Genomic DNA, 25,919 nt, shown 5'->3' on the forward strand with positions numbered 1-25,919 from the left:
CCTTCAGTGGTATTTATTCATACCTCAAAATCTGAAAGCCATAAGATGATAGCACGAGAAGAACTGAGAGCTGTTCCATATGTAAGAAATGTTTATCTTTTTAAAAAAATATCTATGTACTTTTAGACAGTTTTGCATAAAAATGTAATAGGATATTATCACAAAGAAAGCTTCACCTATCGTTTGTGGTCATGTCAACAGAAGCCAGAACTGGTAAGAAACATCAACATCAGAATCATCCTTATCCTGCCAAATAGTTAATAACTGTTGATTGTAGGAGCGGTGATACTAGCTACTCTTCATTAAGAAATGCTGTATGTCTTGGAGTAGGAAATGGCAACCCACTCCAGTATCCCTGCCTGGAGAATCTTACGGGCAGTGGAGCCTGGTGGGCTACAGTCCATGGGGTGGCAAAGAGTTGGACAGGACTGAGCGACTGACGCACACTGTGTGTCAAGCTCTTTACTAAGTATTTTAATAAAAACGATAGCCACAAACATTAATTTAGTGTATGCTGTGGGCATTCTAAGCACTTCCATCCACTGATTTATGTCCTCCTCACAAGGGCCCTGTGAAGTAGAGGCTGTTATCATCCTCTTTATACAGATAAGAAGTGGCAGCGTTAAGCGACTTTCCCAAATCCCCCTTATGGAAAGTTAAAGAGCCAGGACAGTGCAGTTACCGCTTCACAATTAAAACCCTTTGAGATACCATGGCCTCCATTTTGCAGTTGAAGATTTTCAATTACAGAGGGGTAAACCGACTGTCTCAAGGTCACCACCTAGTGAGAGGGAAAGTAAGGATTCAGATGTGTATCTGACCGACTCCCCAGCCCTGGTCTCATCTTCTAATCCAGCATATCACATCACTTCCCATTTTATAGAACCAGAATGAAAATGTGAGTTCCCTGAGCTATTCACCTGTGTAGCTGTCACGTGCTTTTGAGCACCTGCAGTGTCCCACCTACCATGTTGGTTACTTGGAACACAATGGGAGATGAGATAAAAATGGCTTTAGACTTTGTGGTGTTTAGATACAGTGTGTGTGTGGCGGGGGGGGGGGGGGGGCATGCAAACTTAAGTACTTAATTTGTAGCAGGTATTATGAAGTAAAGATACAGTGTTCCAGGAAATCAATTAACAGTGGGATCTAATTTAGTTGGAGAGAGTGAGAGGTGGGTGCATCTATTGGATTAGAAAGCAATAAGAAGGCTCACAGTCTAGTTTCCACGGGAAGCGTTATTTAACTAACACCTGGAAGATGAGTGGGGGTTAGCACTGGAAAAGTTTTCAAGCAGAGACAGATGTTCTAAGAGGGAAAGGAACTTGACTGACTTCAGGAAATGAAGAATCTGGTGTGGTTGAAGCTGAGAAAGTAGGGGAAGAGTAGTGGGAGGTGAAGGCAGAGTGGTAAGCAATGGCAGATGATGGCAGGCTTAGGCTTTATTCTAACAGCAAAGAGGGAAACTCTTAAATGGATAAATAAGGGGGGCATATCATGATTGCATTGCATTTTTTCAACTTTATGGTAGCTATGCAAGGAGTAGATTGCAATGAGAGTGGAAAGGGAGACAGTGGAATGGGGTCGACAGGTGTCTGTTACAGAAGCCACGTGAGAATGTTAGCAGCTTCAAGCCAGGATGATGGGAACAAAATTGAGAAAGATTTGGGGATATAGTTGAGAGGGATAATGGACAAAGGCTGGGGAGCAGTTGCAGGCAAAGGGTGAGGTTGAGGGAGGAGTCAAGGGTGATAGAAGTGATGGGTAGTCTCACAACAACTTAAGGCAGAATTGAGGTCTCCAACTCCTAGTAATGTTCTTTCTACCACCCAGATGCTCAAGCCAAGACGGATGGCACTTGATCAGAAAAACCCTGAGAAATATTTAAAGGCAATCTGGATGAGCTACTCAATTCTGAGATTCTGGAATCTAGATTTTCTATCATTTCAATAGTCTATGAAACCCTGTGTTGAGCATGATGCTGGGTAGAATAATGCTGCCTGGAATCGAAAGGAAAAAAATCAACTGCCCCTCACCTTCAAGAAAGGGATCTACAAATGTGCTAGAAGACACCCACTCAATTAGAAAACAAATATGTGAAAATTGGATTTGCAAAGATATGTTCCAGGGAATGCCAGTGGCTTTCAGAGTTCCCATCTGAAGACTTTCAAAAGAAATTAGAAGGAATAATAAAGGGCTTCATTAAGGACAAGGCTTATGAACTGAAGTTTGAAGTGATGACAAAGAATAGTGCTTCCTGGGAGGGAGAAGAGCTATAGTCCTTTTCCTGTCCAGGAAGGAACATGCAGAAGCCTGGATATATTGATAAATGAGAGGAGAGGGAGAGATAGGAAAGCAAATCTCCAGCTTGACCCAGCTCCAAAATCCAGCCCTCTCCATGGCCAGCAGAGTCTTTCTGCCTCATCTTTTAACAGTGGTTTACCATATCCCAGTCACTGTGATATGAAGAATCTTAATTTGTAGCAGGTATTATGAAGTAAAGATACAGTGTTCCAGGAAATCAATTAACAGTGGGATCTAATTTAGTTGGAGAGAGTGAGGGGTGCGTGCATCCCACTGTGATATGGGTGCATTGCTTGTTTTATGTAGTTTGATTTCTCATAGCAACCATCAGAGTGACTGGCATGTGATACATGATCAAATCCACGAGTTTCCACTGTCAAGGGTGAAGATTAGCTTGGTCTAAATGAAGGGCACATATTGGGAAGTAAGGTACTGGATCCTGAAGGGGTATCGTGGAATCTCAGGATCTCATTTGCATGTGGGGAAGGGCCTTGGCTAAGGTCACAAGGCAAGTCATTTTAGAACTGGCCTTTGAACTCAGATCTCCTGATTATCCAGCAAGCTTGCCTTCCCCCTATCAATAGACTGGTTGGTAAGAGAGAGCTTTGCTCCTTGAAGGCTGATCTGGGAGTTTCTGGGCTCACACGGAATTTTAGCCCCATCAGGAGTCTTCCTTCTGCCTCAAATACTCTGTGTTGTTCCCTTCAGTCTTGCATTTTCCCTGAATAGCTAGGGCCAGTCCACCCTGATTTGCTGGTGGATGGGAGTATAGTGAACAGATCACACTCTTCTCTTTTGACAACAACCTCCAGATTTAGGGAACTCCCTAGACTCCCGTTATATTAGAATCGCCCACTTCACTTCAGCTCACTCATCCTTGGCTTCAGTTAAACTTTCTTTGCAATTATTTCTGTCCCCAGACCATGTCGCCACTTGGAGCCCCATGCTAAGGTGATCGACTTCCCTCTGTGGGAAGGTGAGTGGCTTCTAGTGAGTCTAAATTTATCTCTTTCAAAAGTCTCCTTTCCTGAGCCCCAGATAAGGGAGAGCTGCAGCTCCTTTGTCCTTCAGGTTCCAGAAGGCAGGCCTGTACGGTTTTTCAGCACGAAAGGCTGTTGTCATTTCTTTCCTGCCTTTCCTCCTTCCCTCCCTCCTTCAAGTAATCTCCGGTCCAGCCCTCCAGAGTAACCAGCAGGCGCCCCCCTCCCCAGCTGTCTTACCATATGCCCCATTTCCTGACAGCTGCCTGGCCTGGCCTGTGATTTCAAACTGTCTCCCAGTTGCAGACTCTGCCCTGTGGCAGTCGCAGTGCGGCTTTGTACCCCCACCCCTCCGCCCCCCCGATGCCCACACCCAGCAACTGCTGACAGGAGGCAGGTCTGTTTCTCAGGTCCTCTCTTGAATCTCTGAAAGCACACCTCGATTTCTGCTTTGCAGAAGTGTTGCATTTCAAGTTTCTGAACTGGGCAAGTTCTTAAAGATCAACAGATGCTCACCCCTTATCGTGTAGCTGGGGAAACTGAGGCCCAGGGATGGATATTATTTACCCAGCGCTTGGCATGATTGGAGAAGGAAATGACAAGCCACTCCAGTACTCTTGCCTGGAAAATCCCTTGGGCTACAGTCCATGGGGTCACAAAGAGTCGGAAACGACTGGGCAACTTCACTTTGTCGTGATTTGGGGCCCTTCTGAGACTGAAAGTTTGAGTCTGTGACTCCCAAACCACTGTTCTCCTGACCTCTGGTTCTGTTACAAGTGACGTAGGTCACTTCTTCATGTCCCCATGCTAGCACGTGGTAAGAAGGGCCACCTGCTTCACTCTGCTTCTAGCAGAGGACTGCTTCTAGTGAGGACGTGGGTGCCTTTGGGGGCTGCCAGACTCATAATGAAGGAGGAACCTTAGGCCAACCCCACTTCCCTAGACGTGATTCTGCAGGATCCTGACCCCCTTCCTAGCCACCTCCTAGGCTGTCGCATGTAGGATGCAGCTGATCTCTGGGAGAGGAGCATGTGGAGAGTTTAGGGCCCTGACAAGTCCAGGAGTCATCCACTGTGTGGGAGGATGAAGTTGGGTGAGAGTGATAAGGAGAAGCAGGCAGAGGGACAAAGCAGAGTCATGCAGAGAGAGGATGGAGGAGAAAATTAAGTGGGAATCAGAGTGACAGAAGGAGGGGCTAAGGCACAGAAAGGGTTAAAGAGATACAGAGGATTAACAAGGGCTAAAGAGATGAGCAGCTAAATGGTGAAAGGTGAAGGAGTTAGGGAGGCATGAAAGATGAAAGCCTTAAGGGAGAGACCGGAACGGATAGAGAAAAGGACAGACTAAAGTCACAATATCATTTACTCCCAGGAGGCGGTAAGTGTTGTTTTAAGAGTCTGGATGGTGTTAAGGGAGAGCTCTGGATTAGGAATCGGGTTCAGATGGATTATGAAAGCACAAAAATGCCTTTGGTAAAATGCCAAGTTCTGAGGAAATGTGAAAAGTCAAATATCTCACCTCTGAATTGCCCCCAAACTCAGAAAGTGATGCTAAGCTTCGCTGTTTCTAATGCCTTCTGGTGAACTCTGTTGGCCTTAATGACCCATGCAGGCTCGCCTAGAACTCCCTTCCCTTAACAGGAAGGTCCTAGCAGAGGCTGTGGGAATGAGATGCACTCGTAGGAGGTGGGTGGTGTTTGTTGTTTCGTTGGTTTGTTGGTTTGTATTTTACTTCCCTCTTCTCTCCCATCGGTATTCATTCTGCCTCATTTTTATTATAAAGAAAGGTCAGCTTTGGTTATAGATGGCAGAAATTTAGATAAACATCAGTCAAGGACTATTACTGAGGCTGGAGTCTCAGAAGTTGCAGCGAGGAGACATTGCTTTGGGAATGGGGGCTGAGCGAATACGATGGTACATTTTGCAAATGCCTCATCAAAAAGACAATGGTTCTGCCAGCTGCAAACACTGGCTCATAGACCTTCCCAAATGACCTCCAAAGAGTGTGAGGAGCTCATGAGAGCTTTACTAGAAAGGCTGTTTCCAGTCTGGATTGCTTATCAGACAGGCATGCTGTACAGATGAATAAGATGACAATTTGGGTAAGATGTGGCATTCAGGATGAAGCACCACCAACCCACGCCTGGTGAAGCAGAAGGATTCTCTTAAAAGATTTGAGGAAAGCTGGCTTTCACTTGTGGCACCCACTTGTTCCCCCGCTGAAGGTCCTGAGTCACGTCTTATTAAGTGGCTCCAAAGCTATGGTTTCTCTGCTGCCTCCCTGGGACATGATTAACTGTACATGCTGCTCTTGATCCTTCCCCGTTTCCTACCCTTTAATCATGTGGGTGCTTTTTTACTTGCTAGGTCCTATACTACATACCCTATGTTTTCTCACTTAATTTTTCCAAGACCTGTTGCAAAGTAGCTCTTGACAACTTGGTTTTACAAAAAGAAAAAGAATGTGTCAGTCAGACTGCGTTATACTGTGTCTTGGTAACACATGATTTCAAAACCTTAGAGGCATCACAGAAAAGTCTGTGTGTTGCTCATGCCGCACGCTCTGGAGAGAATCACAGCAGTCGTGCTCATTCTGGTGTTTGGGAATCTGGACTGACAGAACAGTGTCTTCATGTGCTTCCATGAATACTATCAGAGTGGGGATGGAACTTGGCTTCCTACTGCCTCCTAGAGGGCACATTCTGCTCACACTCCACTGGGCACCTTAAGTCTTATGGTCATGGTGCAGAGACCCAGAAATATGTGGGACATCAACACTGTTCCCCACACTGAAGTTCAGAGATGTTAGGCTACCTAGCCTGATCGTCGTGCAGCTAAACTGACAGCATGTGGGTCCAACCACAAAGCCCACTCCGCAGTGCTGCCTCCCAGGCTCCCAGGATGCAGAACTGTGATTAGACTTCTGTTCCCTTGCCAGTTTCCTTCATTCAGTTCACAGAGAACCATAGACTTTGTCGATGGGAGAAGTTTGGAGAACAGTTTGTATAAACCCCTCCATTTGTCAGTGAGGTGCCTGAGGGAATTTAAGTGAATTACCTAAAATCACATATAACCAGTGAATGAATAAGCCAGGCCTCCAACCCCCAGTCTCTTGGGCTTCTCTGCATTCACTCGCAAGATTTAGGTATATAGCATCCACCTCCTCCACTGTACAGATGGTAACACCAAGGCCACGGCTCCATAAAGAATTAACAGCAGAGCCAGGCCTGGAAGCTGTTTTTCTGCACTCTTAGGCCTGAGTGTTTTGTAATATACCACAATCTTATTGTAAAAAGAAAAAAAAAAAAAAACGCAAAGGAGGCAGGTAGTAGAGAAATTATCAATTGAAAGTAGCATAGCTTTCGATTTTCAAGGACATTCCAAAGCCTCTCTATTTAGTAACATTCTAGCTCTTGGTGAAATCTTCAAATGACCACCTGGAGACACAGCTATGTGCTGTCTTCTCTGGGGGATTGATGGTGAGATCTTGGAAGTGGACTGAGGGACAGAACTTGGAGGCTGAATCACAAGAGTCCCAGGGGCTGTTTTCCCTGGGGTCCTCATTCCTCAGCTGGCTGTGAAGCATCTCCTTTGGGTGTCCCCATTTTTCTAAGGTTTACTAACATCACCTGCAGGAGTCAGGCCCGACGTGTCTGGTGTACCTTAGGTGACAAGGTCCTCATTCCTGTTCTGCCACTTCCTGGTAATCACTCTTGGCCATTCTCTCCTTCTGATTCCTGTTGTCCCTTCTGTATATTAAGGAGAGGGCAGAGCTCAGGTGAAGACTGAGGTCTTCTGACCTAGCGTATAACACTTTTTTTACTCAGCTTCATAGCTAGTGAAATCTTTCCTACTCCTCTGATCATAAGAATCACCTTGCGCTGTTCTGAGACCCACCAATCATTTTTTTTTCCCCCAGATAAGGGACCTGGGAAAATGAATTTCCACTGTATCCCAAGGTGGTTCACATGATCTACCAATCTGGGGATACTGTTGTTATTTAGTTGCTAAGTTGTATCCAACTCTGTGACCCCATGGAGCGTAGCATGCCAGGCTTCCCTGTCCTTCACTGTCTCTCAGAGTTTGCTCAAATTCATGTCCATTGAGTCAGTGATGCTATCTAACCATCTCATCCTCTGCCACCCCCTTTTCCTCCTGCCCTCAATCTTTCCCAGCATCAGGGTCTTTTCCAATGAATCAGCTCTTTGCATCAGGTGGCCAAAGTATTGGAGCTTCAGCTTCAGCATCAGTCCTTCCAATGAATATTCAGGGTTGATTTCCTTTAGTATTGATTGGTTTGATCTCCTTGCTGTTCAAAGGACTCTCAAGAGTCTTCTCCAGCACCATAATTCGAAAGCATCAGTTCTTCATTGCAGAGTCTTCTTAGGGTCCAACTCCCACATCTGTACATGGCTACTGGAAAACCCATAGCTTTGACTATGTGGACCTTTGTCAGCAAAGTGATGTCTTGGCTTTTTAATGCTGTCTAGTTTTGTCATAGCTTTCCTTTCAAGGAACAAGCATCTTTATTTCATGGCTGCATATCTAAGATGCCAGGTTCTAGAGTCTGAGCCCTAACTTGCCTCTTGTCGGTGGTCTGACCTTGTGTGCGGTAGTTCATTAAGCTCACCTTTCTCATCTCTACATTAGGAATAATAACAAGACCCACTTCCTGGTGATACTGTGATGATTAAATGAGATTGACCCCTGTTTTGTTCCCATTCTAAGCAGATGCGGAGGACCCTGGTGTCACAGCAGGTGGCCAAGTCAGTAACTAAAGAGGAGTCTTGGGCAAATGCCATCCTTGCGTGCACAGTTCTGCAGGCACGTGATCCCATTCTTGGCTGTGATTCAACACAAGGTGTCAAGGTGCCACCACGAGAAGGAACAGGATCCGAGTCCCACACCTGCCATTTCCTGGCTGTGTGACTTTGGACTTATCTCTTAATCTCTCTGAACTGCAAGATCTTCAACAGGGAAAGTGGGTTTTACCCCCAAGATATCCTCAAAGAGCTATTTGTTGTTCAGTTGTTAAGCCAGCTTTTTCATTCTCCTCTGTCACTTTCATCAAGAGGCTCTTTAGTTCCTCTTCATTTTCTGCCATTAATGTGGTATCATCTGCATATCTGAAGTTGTTGATATTTCTCCCAGAAATATTGATTCCAATTTGTGCTTCAACCAGCCTGGCATTTCACATGATGTACTCTGCATATAAGTTGAATAAGCAGGATGACAATATACAGCCTTGACATACTCCTTTCCCAGTTCTAAACCAGTTTGTTGTTCCATGTCCGTTTTTAACTGTTGCTTCTTGACCTGCATACAGATTTCTCAGGAGACAGGTCTGGTGGTCTGGTATTCCCATCTCTCTAAGAATTTTCCACAGTTTGTTGTGATCCACAGTCAAAGGCTTTAGCATAGTCAGTGAAGCAGAAGTAGATGTTTTTTTTTTTTTTTTTCTGGAATTCTCTTGCTTATTCTATGATCCAGCATATGTTGGCAATTTGATCACTGGTTCCTCTGCCTGTTCTAAATCCAGGTTGAACATAATTTCTCAGTTCGCATACTGCTGAAGCCTAGCTTGAAGGATATTGAGCATAATCTTATTAGTACCATGTGAAAAGACCTATAGTAGGGATTTAAAAAGCTAATAAGCAAGGTCCTAGATGCAGTAGGCTTTCAATAAACGTGGTTTTCTCTTCTTTCAGTTGCACTCCTTTCCCCGCAATTCCAAAAGCCATGCTGTTGATGAAGATGTTTTCTGGGGCATTCCTTCAGATCTCATCTCTGGACTGGAGTCATGGTCACCCTCCCAACTTCTTCTAACTAACCTCTATAGGTGTTTTGGTGAATATATTGCTTTGGTGAAATGCCCAGCACAGAGATAGAAATGTAGCCCTTCATGCTTGCTCCATGGGCCTGTTGGTGGTAGACAGCTCAGCCAGCAGTGTGAGATGGGGCAGCAGCCAAGGTCACCTTCTTGAGGGGGTATTTATCCAGGCTTTGCAAAGGTATAATCTAGCTGATGTGCTGTATCACCCCCATCCTCTGGATAGCCCCCTTTGTTTCTATCTGAGTAAAATATATATAAATAGAAATGTGAAATTGAGATCCTCATGTGTGTCCCACGTGGAACTTGATAACATGGGCCCAGATCCAAAAGTTCCAGAACTATGTTTATCTACCTCCTCTGGGGTGATATTAAAAATATTTAATGAGTGGCATAGAATTGGCATTGACCAGCTGAAAAGGATGTCCACCCCAAGAGAACGAAGGTTCAGCAGTAAGCCCTACTGGACCCTCTATCCGTCTTGATCACCTTCCAGCTTTTCTGATTTTCTCCGCCTCCTCTCAACTCATCACGCGTCTGGTATGTTTCTCGACGCCTTTAAGCACGATTGATATTGTAAGCTATTTCTTCTTTTCTTTCTGAAGCTGGTTTCTGAGGGGCATAGGCAGATATTCCCCCTGCGGCACACGTGGACAGAGCAGGTTGCCTGTGGTGCTTTTTACATGAGAAAACTGAAGCTTAGAAAAGGGAGCTGTGGCTTCCACGGTGCCACGTGCCAATGGTCTGAAACCATATGATCTTCAAAGAACAGGAAACCAAATAAAAACTCATCATCTTCATTATACACAAAACCTCCATCTAAAGATAGGACTTTCCCATATGTTTGCTTAGAGCCAGGACTCAGTACACAGGAAATGTGCCAGGGCTTCTCAAACCCTTCCATGCACACAGATGCCAGGGGGTCCTGCTAAAACACAGGCTCTGGTTGGGTTGTGGGGAAGGCCTGAGACTCTGCATTTCAAATGATTTTCTGGGTCTGAGGACCAGTTTGAATAGCAGACTGTTAAGCTGGTCTTTATGCTAAATGTGAGGCCAGATGAGGCCAAAGGCTGGAGAAGGACGGCTGCCCCTCCATTTACCTATTTGAAAGCAGCAATTGAGTCCCAAGACCAATGGTGCTGGGACACCATGGAGCCCCAAAGGAGTCTCGCCCTAGAGTGACCAAGTGCAGGGATGGCTCTGGACTTGCAGCAGCCAGGGTGGACAGTGCTGCCCTGCGATTCAGGAGGCCCCTGGTACATAACGCAGCCTAATTCATTCTCTGCACCCGTTTGTCGGCTCTGCTCACTGATGGGTACAGGGATGCTGAGCGTCAGTGCCAGTGGGGGAGGCACTTATCTTGTCTCCAGTGTCCTGAAGCTGCAGTTGGGTGCCCACATCTGAGTCCCCTCCATCTGCCCGCTCTACAGTCTCAGCCATCATCGGATGCCGTGGAAAATACTTTCCAGTGGAGAGCTGAGCTACAGTTTGCATTAGATCAGAGGTGGAAGGCAGACTCCTTGAAAATCTGTGAGAAATCCATTTGGGAAGGGACATTAGTCTGGGTGAAGCTTTATTATTCTTAAGTGCTGAGACCAAAATCTCATACCGTCAACACTCATTAGTTTCATTGGGGACAGAAAGAGAATAGTAAAATTAAGACCTAGTGGAAGATGCTTTTTATTTATTTATTTTTGTGGGGAGCTGGGAATTGCAATCCATTTTTAAACAAGGCCTCTCCAATCTCCCTCCCTGATTATAGAAAGAGAAGAAAGAAGAATAACTGCTTTATTTTTAAAAACATTTTATTGTCACTGTTCACATCTCTAAATATATCACGCGTGGTCATTTTATGAGGAAAACAAATTATACACAGCGTATTTTGAATTCTCCAACTACCCTGAAGATACATCTCTTGTCTGTAAAAGGTGCTAAAACAGCCAGGTCCATTTCACTTCTCTTTCCAGTTTTCTGCTCAACCTCCCCCTCCTTTTGGTTTTGTTTTTATCTTTCAAAATCCCTGACTACAGTCTTTTTTTCTTGGAAGGGGATACTTATTGGGACCCCTGAGGCAAAGGAGCCAGTTTCATCACACTCAAAGGCAGACAGTAACTCAGGCTGGTCTGAGTACTCATAAGGAAAAGTCGGTAGGGAAGCTTCGGAGCAGATAAGGATAGATTGTAATTAGCACAGTAATTGTAATTAGCAGAGCAATTGTAATTAGCACAGTGATTGTTTGTTCATAATGGGTGCTTCCAAAGTGACTCCAGGCAGTTTGTTCTCTTAAGTATCTTCTGCCATTTCCCCAGTGATCTTGTTTACACTGCTAATGTACTAATGTGCTTAGCAATCTCTTTTATAAATAAACACTCCAAAGGTACAAGCCAGCCCAGCCCCTGGCCAAGCATTATACATCCTTAATTAATGGAGTCCACAACACTGAAAATGCACTATATTTGCATTATGCTAAGGCAATGCCTGTATATTACTCTCTGAAGAAATCACACTTCAGAAGTCATTTGTTATTGTTATTGTCATTCTACTAATTACGTGAGGGAATGGGGTGTCGCCACAGGAATGCACTTGAGGTCAGAGATTGCAGTCCTGGCTTTACCACTCTGATTTGTTATTTAATAGGTTTTCATTAAAGGACACCTCTGATGAGTTATGTGTGGGGGATGAAAAGACAGAGCTAGGCAAGGTCCCTGCTCTGATGGAAATGGACGGCTGGCCCAGGCTTGGTGTCCTAAGCAGCAGGGAAGACTTCCTGACAGAGATGCTAGCTGAAACCTGGAGGGTGTGATGAACAGTGAGCTATGTGGGAGAGTGTTCCAGGCAAGTAAAAGTGCAGAACATCAGCAGACGTGAACATCAAGGTGGATCATGAAGAGGGTGCGGGACAGGACAGAAAGAAGGCATGATGAACAATGGGCCTTCGATCAGGAAGGGTTATTTAAGCACCACGGTAATGGGGCCATTACTGGCTGTAAGACTCTGCAGGGTCTTCTAACCTTTCTGAGCCCAGACTGCTCACCACTAAATCAGGGAACATAGTAATGCCAATCCCACAGGAGAATTACGGCGGGGAGGGAGAGGTGATGAGAAAAGCCAGGTTACAATGCTCTGCAAAGTGTAGAGACGTGTGCAAATGTTAGTGACATTTTCCTAACATGAATCTGAGCATCTGTGAGATACCACTTACTCCAAAATTATGTGCTGGAGTGTGCATCCTGGCACATTGGAGATCATGTGAGATGCAAATTCACCAGCATTCCTTTTTTTTTGTATTCCTTCCAGCGAAATGCAAAAGTAAGTCTATTCTAAGCTCACATTAATAAGCCTACGCATGTGAATCAAGAAAATTAATTTTTAGGGAAATATTTCCATCTCAGGGAGATGCCCTGAATAGAAATGTATTTAGTAACAATTCAATGAAAGATACGATCACAGTTTATTAGATGTGAATTAATACAGAAAGCTCCAAGGGCAGTGGCTAGGATTTTATGTAAAATCACCACTGAAAAATTACTATTAATGATAATGTAGTGAAACACCTCAAAGGTGGCTTTTAAGAGTCCAAAATGAGCATTTATTTTTATGTCTCATAAGTGGGCGATTAATTAGCAGGCACATGCCAGGAGCTTATCATGCAGGCATTTGGGTACCCCAGTACTGGTTAATTCAGTGCATCCCTAACCACTTTGAAAGAACCTTAACCTTGAATCAGCCAGCCACCTCTCCATCCCCCCACTGTGAATGTCCTAATGCTTTGACCTTGAAGCTATTTAGCTTGTTTTGAATGCTTTCCGGAGTCAGAGGAAACAGAAAGGATAGAGGGATTGGTCTCCCTTGCCATCTCATAGCTGAGAGAACTAAAGCTACACCAAGGGACACCTTTCCAGTTTTCTGTTAATTAACAAACTACTTCCGAGCAGTTATTGAGGACCCAGTCACTGGAAAGATACAAGCCCAGAAGCCATACCAGCATCTTGCAGCTGTACTTGCAAAGAAGGTAGAAACTCAGCTTGAAATTAAACTAAGCTGCAATTGCATTCTCCTTCAGCCCTGTGATTCAATCAATTAATATACATTGAGTACTTACTATGTGCTAGATTCTGGAGATGCAAGCTGAACAAGACTCCCAGAGTTGAACATTAGTGTAAAGGGGGAAAGAATGTTATTTTCCTTGGTATTATCCTAAGTCTGTGCTTGTTAACTTTTTCCTTTCTCAAGGGGCTGGGATCCATCTCTGTGAAATAGAATCGTCAATGAAGAAAGCAGAGACATACGTTGCAAATTCAGGAGTCATTGTGCTGGGTGGGGCACATCCCATTTGTCCATGTTCCACTGAAGTCCCCCAGTACCTTTCTACTCACTCACCCCAGCCTCAAAAAGTTGCCTGCTCTTTGTTTCAGTGAAATGGAGTTCAGACTTGTCACCCCTATTGCATAACCTTGAATAAGATCAGATTCAGATTGCTTTAGTTTTTTTTTTTTTTTCCCCTGATCCAGGATCTCATCTAGTGCCCCATCAGAGCAAACTTGTCCTGGACAGTGTCCGTCGAGGAAGACTTTATTTGAAGCTGTTGCAATCAAGGGAGGGAGGTCTCGACTCAGTTCCATTGAAGCAAAGCTGAGGAAGGGGGAGTGGAGAAGTCCTGAAGGGCTTCAGGGCGAGGGGGACCAGGGGGCTCGGCCTCACACAGTGCAGTGGTTTCTGAATTTGCAGCTCTGTTCCTCTGCTCTTTTCATTGATGATTACATTCAAGATGACTCCCAGATCCTTGAGAAAGACATTCCTGGGTTATAAAACAGGCAAGAGGCTTTTTTAAAAGATTTACATATCACAGGGCAGAGAAGGAATTTCCAGTGATGAGTCCTCTGAAGGAAATGCTCTAAAAGAAGGAAAGTCAGGGACCCAGACCTGAAGAAGCAGCCTGCCCGAAGTTTGACCAAGCTGGGCAGACTTTAAACCAGCTTAGCCATCGCCTTACCTTTAGCTGTTTGTCTCCTTAGGCTCCTCTTGGCTGTGACAGTTGGGCAGGCTCATTGTTTTAACTGATTTTTTTTAACAGGCATTACTTTTACAAAGTTCAAGAATAAAAGCAATATAAAAGACATCCACAGGGAGTCCAGTCTAGGGCTCTGTGATGACCTAGAGGGATGAGCTGGGGGGAAGGGAGGGAGGCTCAAAGGGGCAGCGACGTACCTATAATTATGGCTGATGTACCTATAATTATGGCTGATGTACCTATAATTATGGCTGATGTATATTGCTACATGACAGAAACCAACACAAAATGTAAAAATTAAAAAAGAAAATCCAGCGAGGAATGGTATTCCTTTCCATGTTTCTCTCTATTCGTTTTCTGCTCCCTCCTCCTCACTATTATTAGTTTCTTGGGTATTTTTCCAGTGTTTCCTTATATAAATTCAAACAAATAAGATTAAATACCATTCTCCCTTTCCTGTCACAAAAGATACATAAAATATATTGTTTTTTACGCATCCTCCCAACTTAGTTATATTTCTTAAAGATCTCTCCACAGGAAATACATTTTTCAGCAGTAACACAAAGAACATTCTAATGTTGGGGGTTGGGATCCCGCTGGTGAACACCACACCACTGTGGAAAAACTAGGACCCCAGGGAGATGGGGAAACCTGGGCTGTGAAGGTGCGTGATTCCACTTCCTGGGATGCTGGGCCTCACACAGGTGAGGCAGGTGCTGCCGCCTTTCTTGGCCTAATCTCTTCATATGTAAAATAAGCATCCTTCCACCTCATTTTGTTGCTGTGAGGAAGCTAAGATAAGAAATACAAGGGACCTGATCCTTGAATAAAAGTAACCTCAGTGGTAGTAGTAACAGTTAATAGCAAGACCTATTATTATTAATAGTAATAAGGAGATCAGCCCTGGGATTTCTTTGGAAGGAATGATGCTAAAGCTGAAACTCCAGTACTTTGGCCACCTCATGCGAAGAGTTGACTCATTGGAAAAGACTCTGCTGCTGGGAGGGATTGGGGGCAGGAGGAGAAGGGGATGACCGAGGATGAGATGGCTGGATGGCATCACTGACTCTATGGACGTAAGTCTGAGTGAACTCCGGGAGTTGGTGATGAACAGGGAGCCCTGGCGTGCTGCGGTTCATGGGGTCGCAAAGAGTCGGACACGACTGAGCGACTGAACTGAACTGAACTGACAGCGTTTACCCTCCACCAGGTACCGCTGTATCTTCATTCCATCAAGAACACCACCTATTCATTCCATTAACAATTAAATGCCTGTCACATGCCACTTATGGTTCTAGGGAACAGAACTCAACAGAACAAAATGCATAAAAACCCTGCCCTCGTGTCCACATACCACATTTTCGTTATCCATTCATCTGCTGATGGACATTTAGGTTGATCCCATGGTTTGGGCATTGTAAATAGTGCGGCAGGGAACACTGGGGTGCGTGTGTCTTTTTGAATTACGGTTTTCTCAGGGTGTGTGACCAGGAGTGGGACTGTTGGGTCGTATGGTCGTTCTGTTTTTAGTTTTTTGAAGAATCACCACACTGTTTTCCACAGTGACTGTTTCAGTTCACGTTCCCCCCAACAGTGCAGGGAGGTCTCCTCTTCTCCACACCCTCTCCAGCATTTACTGTTTGTAGATTTTTTGATGATGGCCATTCTGACTGGTGTGAGGTGATAACCTCATTTTCATTTTAATCTGCATTTCTCTAATAATTAGTGATGTTGATCATCTTTTTATGTGACTCGTGGACATCTATATGTCTTCTTTGGAGAAATGTCTATTTAGGGCTTCTGCACACTTTTTAATTAGGTTGTTTCTTCTTTTGATATTAAGCTGCATGAGCTAATTGAATATTTTGACTTTTAATCCCTTACCAGTTGGGATTGACATGTATACTCTACCCTGTGTAAAGGAGCCAGCTAGTAGGAACTTGCGTTCGAGTACAGAGAGCTCAGCTGGGTGCTCTGTGGTGACCTAGACGGGTGCGATGGTGGGTAGGGAGAGAGGGGGATTCAGATGGGGGGTGTGCGTATGCATACCTGATTCACTGTGTTGTATATCAGAACCCAACACAACACGTTAAAGCAGTGAAAACAGACAAACCCCTGCCCTGGTGAGTGATAGTCTAGTGTGGGAGATAACCGACAAATAAACATAGATTATGTCAAGTGTATCCACTCTGGAGGAAGCCGGAGCAGGAGGCTGGGGTGTGCTAGGCAGGGGGTCCTACTTAATGCAGGCTGGACAGGGAAGGCCTCTTTAGACAAGGTGACACTCATGCTCAGACCTTAACAAGTGAGGTGGTCAGTCTTGCAGATATATAGGGACAGGCTTCCAGGCAGAGGGCACAGCGAGTTCACAGACCCTTCACACATTCCATGAACAAAAAGGAGGCCAGAGGCGAATGGAAAGCAGTGAGAGAGCGGGCGAGTGGTAGGGGAAAGGGCTATAAATAAGAAGGTAATGGATGTCAAGAGGGGCAATGTGGCGATTTGTACAGGGCCCTAGGAGTCACATGGGTCCGGTACTTTGGATTTTACTCTGAGCGAGAAGAGAAAGAAGCCCACACATGGTGAGCAGAAGTCGGCTATAACATCACTCACATTTTTAAAAGACCACTCCATCTGGGGTGCGAAGAATTGACTTTGGCGGGCAGGGTGGAAGCACAGAAAGCGGTCCCAGGGCTTTTGCGCTGGCCCAGGTAGAAGGCAGTGGAGCCTGGTGGTAGGTGTCCACGTGGTGAGGGCTGGGCAGATGCTGGGTGTATCCTCAATGTAGCCCCATCGGGTGTACTGATGAGGGAGAGGAAGGAGGGGCGCAGGCTGGCTCCCTGCTTCTAGCTTGAGCAGCTGGACAGGAGGAGCCGTTGATGGCAACAGGACGGTGGGAGCAGGCACAAGGGAGGGGAGTAAAAATAGAGATTCATCCGTGACCACGTTAAACAACGAGCTCGATTGTGGAAGATCCCTGACGTTTATAACTGTAGAGAGTAGTGTAGTAAAACCCTAGGGACTCATCACCCTGGGGCTTCCCTGGTATCTCAGAAGGTAAAGAATCTGCCTGCAATGAGGGAGACCCAGTTTTGATCCCTGGGTCAGGAAGATCTCCAGGAAAAGGGAATGGCTGCCCACTCTAGCACTCTTGCCTGGAGAAGTCCGTGGACACAGGAGCCTGGCGGGTTACAGTCCATGGGGTCACAAAGAATCAGACTCGACTGAATGACTAATGCTTTCTCTCCTCATTCATCACCCTGCTTCAGCCGTCTGGTTATGTCTAATATACATCTTCATTAAGATGTCAGGAAGCCAGTCCAGCAGAAGAGAGATCAGATTTGAAACACATGTCGTAGATTATTTCGCCTGTAGATGGCATAAAAGAAATAAGAGGAACAAGTTCACCAGGGAGGAGATAGACGGGAAAGACCTGAGACCCTAGCCCAGGGGCTCCCATACTTGAAGGTCATAGGGTTAAAGAGCCTTCGACACAGGAGGCTGGGGACGAGTCCCCAGTAACAAACAAGGAGAAGCCAGGATTAGCTCTGCCTATTTAAACCCACTCAGTTCTTACAACAGTGTGACTTAGAGACATGACACTCGTTTTCTTAATGTCATCCAGCTTGCAAAGGGTGGAGCCCGGATTGGGATGTAGGCAGTCTGGCTTTAAACCCAAACTCAAATATGCATCTACCCCATCCCTTCCACCACAGAGCCACACACTTCACTGCCTCCGTAGCACTGTGCCAGGCTGAGGGACTTGACGGGGGTGGCAGTCGGGGGGAGGGAGAATGTTATAAAAACAGCCACATTAAAAGATAACTAACAGTGCAGGATATTATGTGTTTGATCGACCATCAAATTATCTTAGTCAATAATTCAATGCTGCCTAATAATATTAATGATGATGATAATTGCTATTTACTGAGCATGTATCTGTGGGTCAGATACTCTGTGAAGTGCCTCAAATGTTGTATCTTCTTTAATCCTCATGAGTTTATGAAGATGAACCAGTGTTACATCCGTTCTGCATATAAAGGCACTGAGGCAACAGAGCTTAGAAAGTGGTGGTGACGAATTTGCTCTGCCCCACTGATGGGCTTACAAAGCATTTTTCAGCAGGCAAGCGGGGAAGGAAGGGTGGTAACATAAGCTTTGGGGTCAAGTAGAAATGGATTCAAATCCTAGCTCTCGGCAATGTGGTTTTTATTATTTAAACAGTCTTAGTTTCCTTGTATGAGAAAATGCAAAAAAAAAAAAAAATCATAGGTCTGGTCGTTGTACTCTTTTTCCTCTGACATACTTGTAGAAATCCAAATTAAATTCATATTTCTGTGATTCTTGAAATGAAACCTAGAAATGAGACCTATTAAAATGAGACCCAGAATCATTATTGAATGTTCATAGTAAGTCCCCCAGCGTGTGTGTGTGCGCACACAGTCACTTCTAACTCTTTGCAACCCCATAGACTAGCCTGCCAGGTGCCTCTGTCGGTGGGATTCTCCAGGCAGTAATACTGGAGTGGGTTGCCATTTCCTTCTCCAGGGCATCTTCCTGACCCAGGGATTGAACCCACGTCTCTCGTGTCTCCTGCACTGGCAGGTGAGTTCTTTAGCAGCTGAGCCACCAGGAAAGCCTTGGTAAGTCGCCAAGGCCTAGCAAAGTGTCTACATGCCTAAGGTCTCAGCAAGTGGTAGCTGTAACTTACGTGTTGATTTTGTCTGTGGATAGAGTATATGAGATTTGTGGGTCAGAGTAGCTTTCGTGCCCACCCAGGACTGGAAACTTCCCTCAGTCATGATGCATTACACCCTTTATATTTCCATATAATGATATATATATAATATGTTCCTTTATATTTCCGTTTCCTTTGGTGAAGCTGAGGCTGACTGATGAGACTGTGGCTTTGGACTCAGGCAGACCTGGAACTGAATTCAACCTCTGTTGCCATTAGCTACATCATGGGTCCTCAATCTCTGCCTGAGATCAAATGCCTGATAATGTGAGGTGGAGGTGATATAATAGAAATAAAGTGTACAATGAATGTAATGCACTTGAATCATCCTAAAACCACCCCCCCACCCCCCAGTCCATGGAAAAACTGTCTTCCATGAAATCCTGGTACCAGGAAGGTTGGGGACCCTGAGCTATGTGAGCTTGCTCAGGTCGCCTGACCTCTCTGAACTTTATTGTGCTTGCTTGTACAAAGTGGTTATATTAACTGCCTGATTGATCAGGTGGTAAATAATATGTGGCCTTTAAATCAACTGATCCACGGTAGATACTCAGCACTGGCTACTTATTTTTCCTTCTCACCCTCAAGGCAGAAACCATGTTTATTTGTATGCCCAGTGATATCAAAAACCAGAGCGTAATGCACAGGAAGTGATTAACAACTTGGAAGGCAGGAGAAAAGAAAAGGAAAAAAAAAAAGTGGGGAGAGGGGGAAGAAAAAAGGAAGGGAGGAAAGGAAAGGAAGAGAGGAAGAAAGTAAGTCAGAAAAGGTTCTGTCATTAGGACTCGTTTTAAAACAAGAAACCATTTCATGCATTCACTGAACAGGTGTCCTGCACTTGATACATCTTCATCACTGTCCTAAGTGATGGAGATACAGAGAAAGCCAGACAGGGGCAGCGTATGCCTGTGTTCAGAGGGTGACCATACCCCCCAGTTTGACTAGGATGATTCTGGTTTATGCTTTTTCTCCTAGAGTCCTGTCTTCTTTAGCACTTGTCCCTGGACAAAAGTCACCTGGGTTAAATCATAAACTATAGAGCCACTCTGCCTACTGAGTTCATAGGTAACAAAAGGAAGGTGCTTATTCAAGTGAAATTCAATCAAGTGAGTTGTGCAGTGTGATGTTTGGAAGTCAGGGTGTACCTTGAACAAACATCTAGAACCCACACGGGGATGTGTGGAGTCCAGGTAGGTGTTCCTCAGGGAGTAATGTTTGAAATGAGATGCGCAGGGTGAGTAAGAGGTAATTAGGTGACAGGAAAGAAGGGGATAGACTGGTGCGCTGATGAGAGCTGGTACAGGGAGCATGTCGCTCCAAATAGAAAGGCTAAAGGGAATTCAAGGGAATTCAAGCTGGACTTCAGAAAGTAGCAGGAGTGTGAGGGTCTCTTTCCTGGTCTGCATTCACTTAGTAGGTCCCTAAAGGGGGGAAGCACCTCTCTGCCTGTCTTTGCCATCGTGCCGTGGATGGCACACCCCAGAGAGATGGAAGGAGAATGAAAGTTTATGGAGTGTGCGCTCCTGGGTTGGCCCCAAGGGACCTGTCACAGAGGTGCCAGAAAAGGCAAAGAATGCCTCTCTCCCCCAAATTACTTTCTCTTGAAAAGACGGAGGGGAAGCTTTTGTTCGGACAAAGTTACGTTAATATTGTCAAGTTGGCATGCTGGGTCGCTGAACTGGTTCTTGGGGACTGTCACAGTACTGATGGGGAGTTTGGCAAGTTAATTTTAAACCTGTCACCTCACTCTTCCGTGACTTCTGCTCCTTAATAAAGCTCCGCAGTGATTGTGGGCTCAGCTGACAGCTGGAGAGTGATCTTTGAGGCTGAAACTGACGTGAAATGATCCTTTTTCTCCACCCTCTCTCCTCCTGACCTCTCCTCTCCCTTCTGCACATCCTAGGTTGCCAACCTGAAATGAGGAACCCCTCCTTTTACAGAAGCAACCCTCATGGAAAAGGAAATGGTAACCCACTCCATTGTTCTTGCCTGGGAAATCTCCTGGACAAAGGAGCCTGGCTGGCTACAGTTCATGGGACAGCAAGAGTTGGACATGACTTAGCAACTAAACCACCACCACCAGCATATATTAAAAGAAAAAAGCTACCCCATTGCTGGGGGGCAGCATGAAGCCCCAGAAAAAGTAGAAGTTTGCAGTTAGACCAACTGGGGTTTGAATGCTGATTCTGCCACAGGGGAGCTGTGTGGCCTTGGAAAAGCCAATTGACATGTCAGATTCTCTGCTTCCTCTGGCTGTTGTGATATAAAATACTATATGTCAAAGCACCTGCTACAGTTTCCCACCTGCCAGGTCCCCTTGTTCCCTTCAACACTATGCGGGACACGACCTGCAGGTGTTTGGCCCTGGATTCCAATGACAAGTGAGCCGGAAACTGTCCCTCTCTCCACACCTTTAACAGATCCAGTGTTCAGATGGCATCAGGAAACCCGTGGAGGAATCAAAAGGAAGGCAGTGATTAAAAATGGGCAGCACTTTGTGAGAGCCCCGATGAGTTTCTAATGAGCTTTTTGTATAACAGTCTAATAACAGTTCTAATAAAACCCACCCCACTGGAGCTAAAAACCTTCATTTTCTCCGCACTCGTAAGACTGTTTTCTCTGCTGGGGCTTCTGAACCGATGCGAATTGTCAGGATATTGCCGGCATGTGGCGTTCGCTCCCTGGCTCTGATTTTCAGGCCCAGCGTCCAGTCTACCCTAAGACGACCCTGTACACCCACTCAAGTCCCCAGCTTTGATCCTGCGCCCTGCTTAGACTCGGGTTCAATCGTCCCCTGTATGCGAATCTGTACTTTGCTTTTCAGCACCGACTACATTTATGTTTCTGGCTATCACAGTCCCCTCTCCATGTCCCCGGCATTCCAGGACCCAGACGGTTAGGCTAACTGCTTGGTGGGCAGTCCCAGCCAGCTGACCTGTCTTCTCTCTAAAATGCAATTCTGGGCAGTGTGTGATTCCATTATGGAGCACTTGACACTCATCCTGTAGGTATTATTTAGCAACTGTATGTTACAGTAAAGCTCTGCACAAAGTCCTAGTATAATATTTACAGAAGTAAATAAGACAGCTCACAGTGGTGGTGAGGGCCATAAAGTGTCATCATTACTAGACGACCCATGGGTGAAACCTGGAACGACAGCCGGGCTTGTCCTGATTCACGAGATGCTTCTGATGCTCTGCCTGGGACTCGCTTCGAAGCCCCTCTTGAGTTACAACGTAGTCTCTCCCTCCCCCTCTGGAAGGACAAGCTATCTCAAGCTTGATAGAGACATATAGCATGTAGCCTCCACTCTCCCTTTCCAATTGCTTCTCCACGCTTTTCTCATTTGATTTCTCCTGCACCACTTCCCAGAAATGCTAGTCTAAACTGAGGTCACAGATAATATTACTAGTGCATGTAGCAGAGTGGTTAAGAGCCTGGGGAGTGGAATGAAGGTGCCTGGGCTCAGATCTTAACTGAGTCTATGTACGAAGTACAATTGGCTTCATCACCTTTTAAAAGGACGTGTGTGCATGCATGCATCTTCAGTCGTGTCCAACTTTTTGCAACCCTATGTACTGTAGCCCACCGTCCATGGAATTTTCCAGGCAAGAATACTGACATGGGTTGCCATTTCCTACTCCAGGGATCTTCCCGACCCAGGGATCGAACCTGCCTCTCTTACGACTCCTGTATTGACAGGCAGGTTCTTTAGCACTATCGCCATCTGGAAAGCGGCCTGTGGTTCCTATATTATATGATTTATAAAGAGAGAAATCATATTCACAGATTTTCCTGGGTTGTACTCCGTGGGCTTAATCCTCAGAAACACAAAGCTGAAAATTAAAACACAAGTCAGTCAGAGGAGGGGAAAAATAGAGCCCTGTGAAATAATTCATTCTTTAAGGTAGGAGACCCAGCATTTAGACAAGACAGAAGGGAGGCTCTCCACTCCTACTAGCCAATCCTCCTACAAGATGGTTGAGAAGGAAGATGGGATGTCTGGCCACCAGTGCCACCCCCAAGGGCTGGGGAGAGTAGGAGCCTCCAGCAGTTTCTAGAACAGTTTCCACCACAAAGTCCCAAGGATGAGCTCTCCAGTAGGAAAGGTCTCTCACCTCCAGCCTGGGTAGTCCACACCTGCCCCCTCCTCCCTCTACCCCATCTCTCCTTCCTTCTCTCCCCTCCCCGACATGCCCTCTTTACCACTGAGCCACCTTGGAAGCCTCTATCCCATTATCAAAACTCACAGAAGTAGAGCTGATTTAACAGTTAAGTGGGTTGAATTAAGCACAGTTATTCAAATATATGGTCTTCCCAGGTGGCACTCATGGAAAAGAATCTGCCTGCCAATGCAGGAGATGTAAGAGACGCAGGTTCAGTCCCTGGGTCGGGAAGATCCCCTGCAGGAGAAAGTGGCAGCCCACTCCAGGATTCTTGCCTGGAGAATCCCATTTAAATCAGATAATACATGCAAATGACTAGGTACACGGTAGGCATGCAGTTGTTGCCACTTACTTTTCCTATCAACTTTATGCCCTCCTCTGCCTCCCTTGTACAACGCTGATCACCCAACATTTGCAATGTTTGTCTCTTTGTCTTTTCTTTGTCTTCTTGACTGGCTCATGAATTTCTCAAGAACAGAGGTCACCTCTTCTATGAATCGGTTAAGGCGAATCCTGACCACGTGAGCACCTGGTGACTTTTGTGAATGATCAGTGAGTGAGTGAATATCTGAATGAGAGAACTGATGTGAGTGAAAAACGGAATGAATTACTCAGTGGGTGGATATATACATGAATATATATTAAAATATGATTAATACGTAGATGAATATATATGAGAATAAATGCGTGAATGAAGGACCCCATGAATGAATTAGTGAAGTAACGAAGGAAAAGATGCCAGGATAGATGAGAGAATGGCAGGGATATTATTGAGGGAATGAAAAAAAAAATGAAATGGTAAGCAAATGGATAAATTAATTATTGGTCCAGAGTGGATATGGGAGGAACCTGGATTTCATGTTAGTGGAGGAGGGCCATATAAGGCACATGGCTTGGAGGAAAATTTGTGTCACTGTGGGAAAATGAAAAAAAAAAAAAAAGAGACTGGGAGATGAGCAAAACTAGTATCTTTTCTGGAATTTGAAAAGCACTAAGAAATAAATGAATATTTTCAATCTGATGCTGTCTGGGCCTTATGGTCCAAGCCTAGTAGGGAGAAGAGAAGCAGGAGGGGAAGGTACACAGAGATTGTGAGGACAATGTTAGGAATCTACTTGGGCTGGGAAATTATGTGGGGTGGGGCTCTACTTGTCACAGGGTCCTTAAGTATCAAGTTTAAAGTGTAAGTAATGTTTTCAGTTCAGTTCAGTTGCTCAGTCGTGTCCGACTCTTTGTAACCCCATGGACTTCAGCGTGCCAGGCCTCCCTGTCCATCACCAACTCCCAGAGCCTGCTCAAACTCATGTCCATCGAGTTGGTGATGCCATCCAACCATCTCATCTTTGGTCGTCCCCTTCTCGTTCTCCTGCCTTCAGTCTTTTCCAGCATCAGGGTCTTTTCTAAGGAGTCAGCTCTTCTCATCAGGTGGCCAAAGTATTGGAGTTTCAGCTTCAGCATCAGTCTTCCAATGAATATTCAGGACTGATCTCCTTTAGGATGGACTGGTTTGATTTCCTTGCAGCCCAAGGGACTATCAAGAGTCTTCTCCAACACCACAGTTCAAAAACATCAATTCTTCTGTGCTCAGGTTTCTTTATAGTAGCGTTCATATATAAGAACATATAGTAATATTTCGATATAAGTAATGTTTTCACGTGTAATGATAATAACGCTAATTAGCCATTTTATTCCTACTGTACCTAACAGTCTACAACAGTCCCTCTTGGATTTCTCTTGTGTGAATTTTCCAAATGCTTCAAGAGGAGGTTGGGGAAAAGCCTTCCCTCCTGCCATGTGAATTCACTTAGTCAAGAGTTTAGATTCAAGCCCTTTCTGCCCTCCTAAAAGACTTTAGACAGTAGAAATAAATTGTGCACGTTTAGCAAGTTACTTAAAGCAGAGGGGATGTATGTTACTTTTGATAATGGAGTGACTCTAAAATGCTGGTAACAGCACTATGAATGAGTCCAGGGAAAAGTCCAGCATTGACGGGTAGCCAGGGTTCTCCCTGCACATGGAAGGAGGGCAGCCAGTCATCAGAGGAGAGAAAGAGAGCTGAGTTAGCACTGCGTCCTGTGAGAGCTGTTTTATCCACCACTTCCCACACAAGGATGTTGGGCAATACTACGGAGCACGTCTTCCGCAGCTGTGTTCAAATATCCTCAAATATTTTCTCTAGGAACATTTTTTTAAATTGTCAGATTCAAGTCTTGAAATTAAAGCATAAGAAACATTATAAGAAGAAGGGCTTCCCTAGTAAAGAATCCACTCACAATGCGGGAGACCTGGGTTTGATCCATGGGTTGGGAAGATCCCCTGAAGAAGGGAACAGCTACCCACTCCAGTGTTCTGGCCTGGAGAAGTCCTTGAGGTCCCAAAGGGCTGGCCACAATTGAGCGATTTTCACTTCTTCACTTCATAAGAAGAAGAGTATTTGCTTTTAAAATAAGCAAACTGATGCCTAAAACAGTTAAGAAATCCCTGCAATCATAAAGTCAAAGGAACTTTCATCTTTCATCTCCGATCTCCCATGCCATGTCCTTTGCACAGCTCATTCCCCTCTTTGTTCTAGGATTTGTTGCCTCTGCTTTGGATTTCAGGGGAGACATTATGGCACTGTCTCTCGAGATTTCTCCTTTCCCAGAATCATGGCACAGCTGTTTATACCACTCAAGGTGTGGCTGCAAACTGCCAACATGGGCATCACTTGGGATTTTATTAGAAATGCAGACTCTCCCATTCCCCAGAAGATCCACTGAATCAGAGTCTTCAGTTTCACAAGATCTCCAGGTTAGTATCTGAGAAGTAGGAGAGAGCAGTGGTTCTCATCCTCTGGACCCTAGGCTGGTCCCTGGGCTGGTCACCTCAGCAGCCCCTGTGAATGCGGTCAC

General features: G+C 45.2%; 1 protein-coding gene across 3 annotated transcripts in view; it reads left to right on the forward strand.

The window, feature by feature from the left end:
• ASTN2 (astrotactin 2) overlaps positions 1 to 25,919 on the forward strand; it is a 1,032,871-nt gene that overhangs the window by 678,413 nt on the left and 328,539 nt on the right. The window lies entirely within an intron of this gene.

The sequence above is a fragment of the Ovis aries genome, chromosome 2 (assembly GCF_016772045.2).
Source record: "Ovis aries strain OAR_USU_Benz2616 breed Rambouillet chromosome 2, ARS-UI_Ramb_v3.0, whole genome shotgun sequence".
Taxonomy (NCBI): domain Eukaryota; kingdom Metazoa; phylum Chordata; class Mammalia; order Artiodactyla; family Bovidae; genus Ovis; species Ovis aries.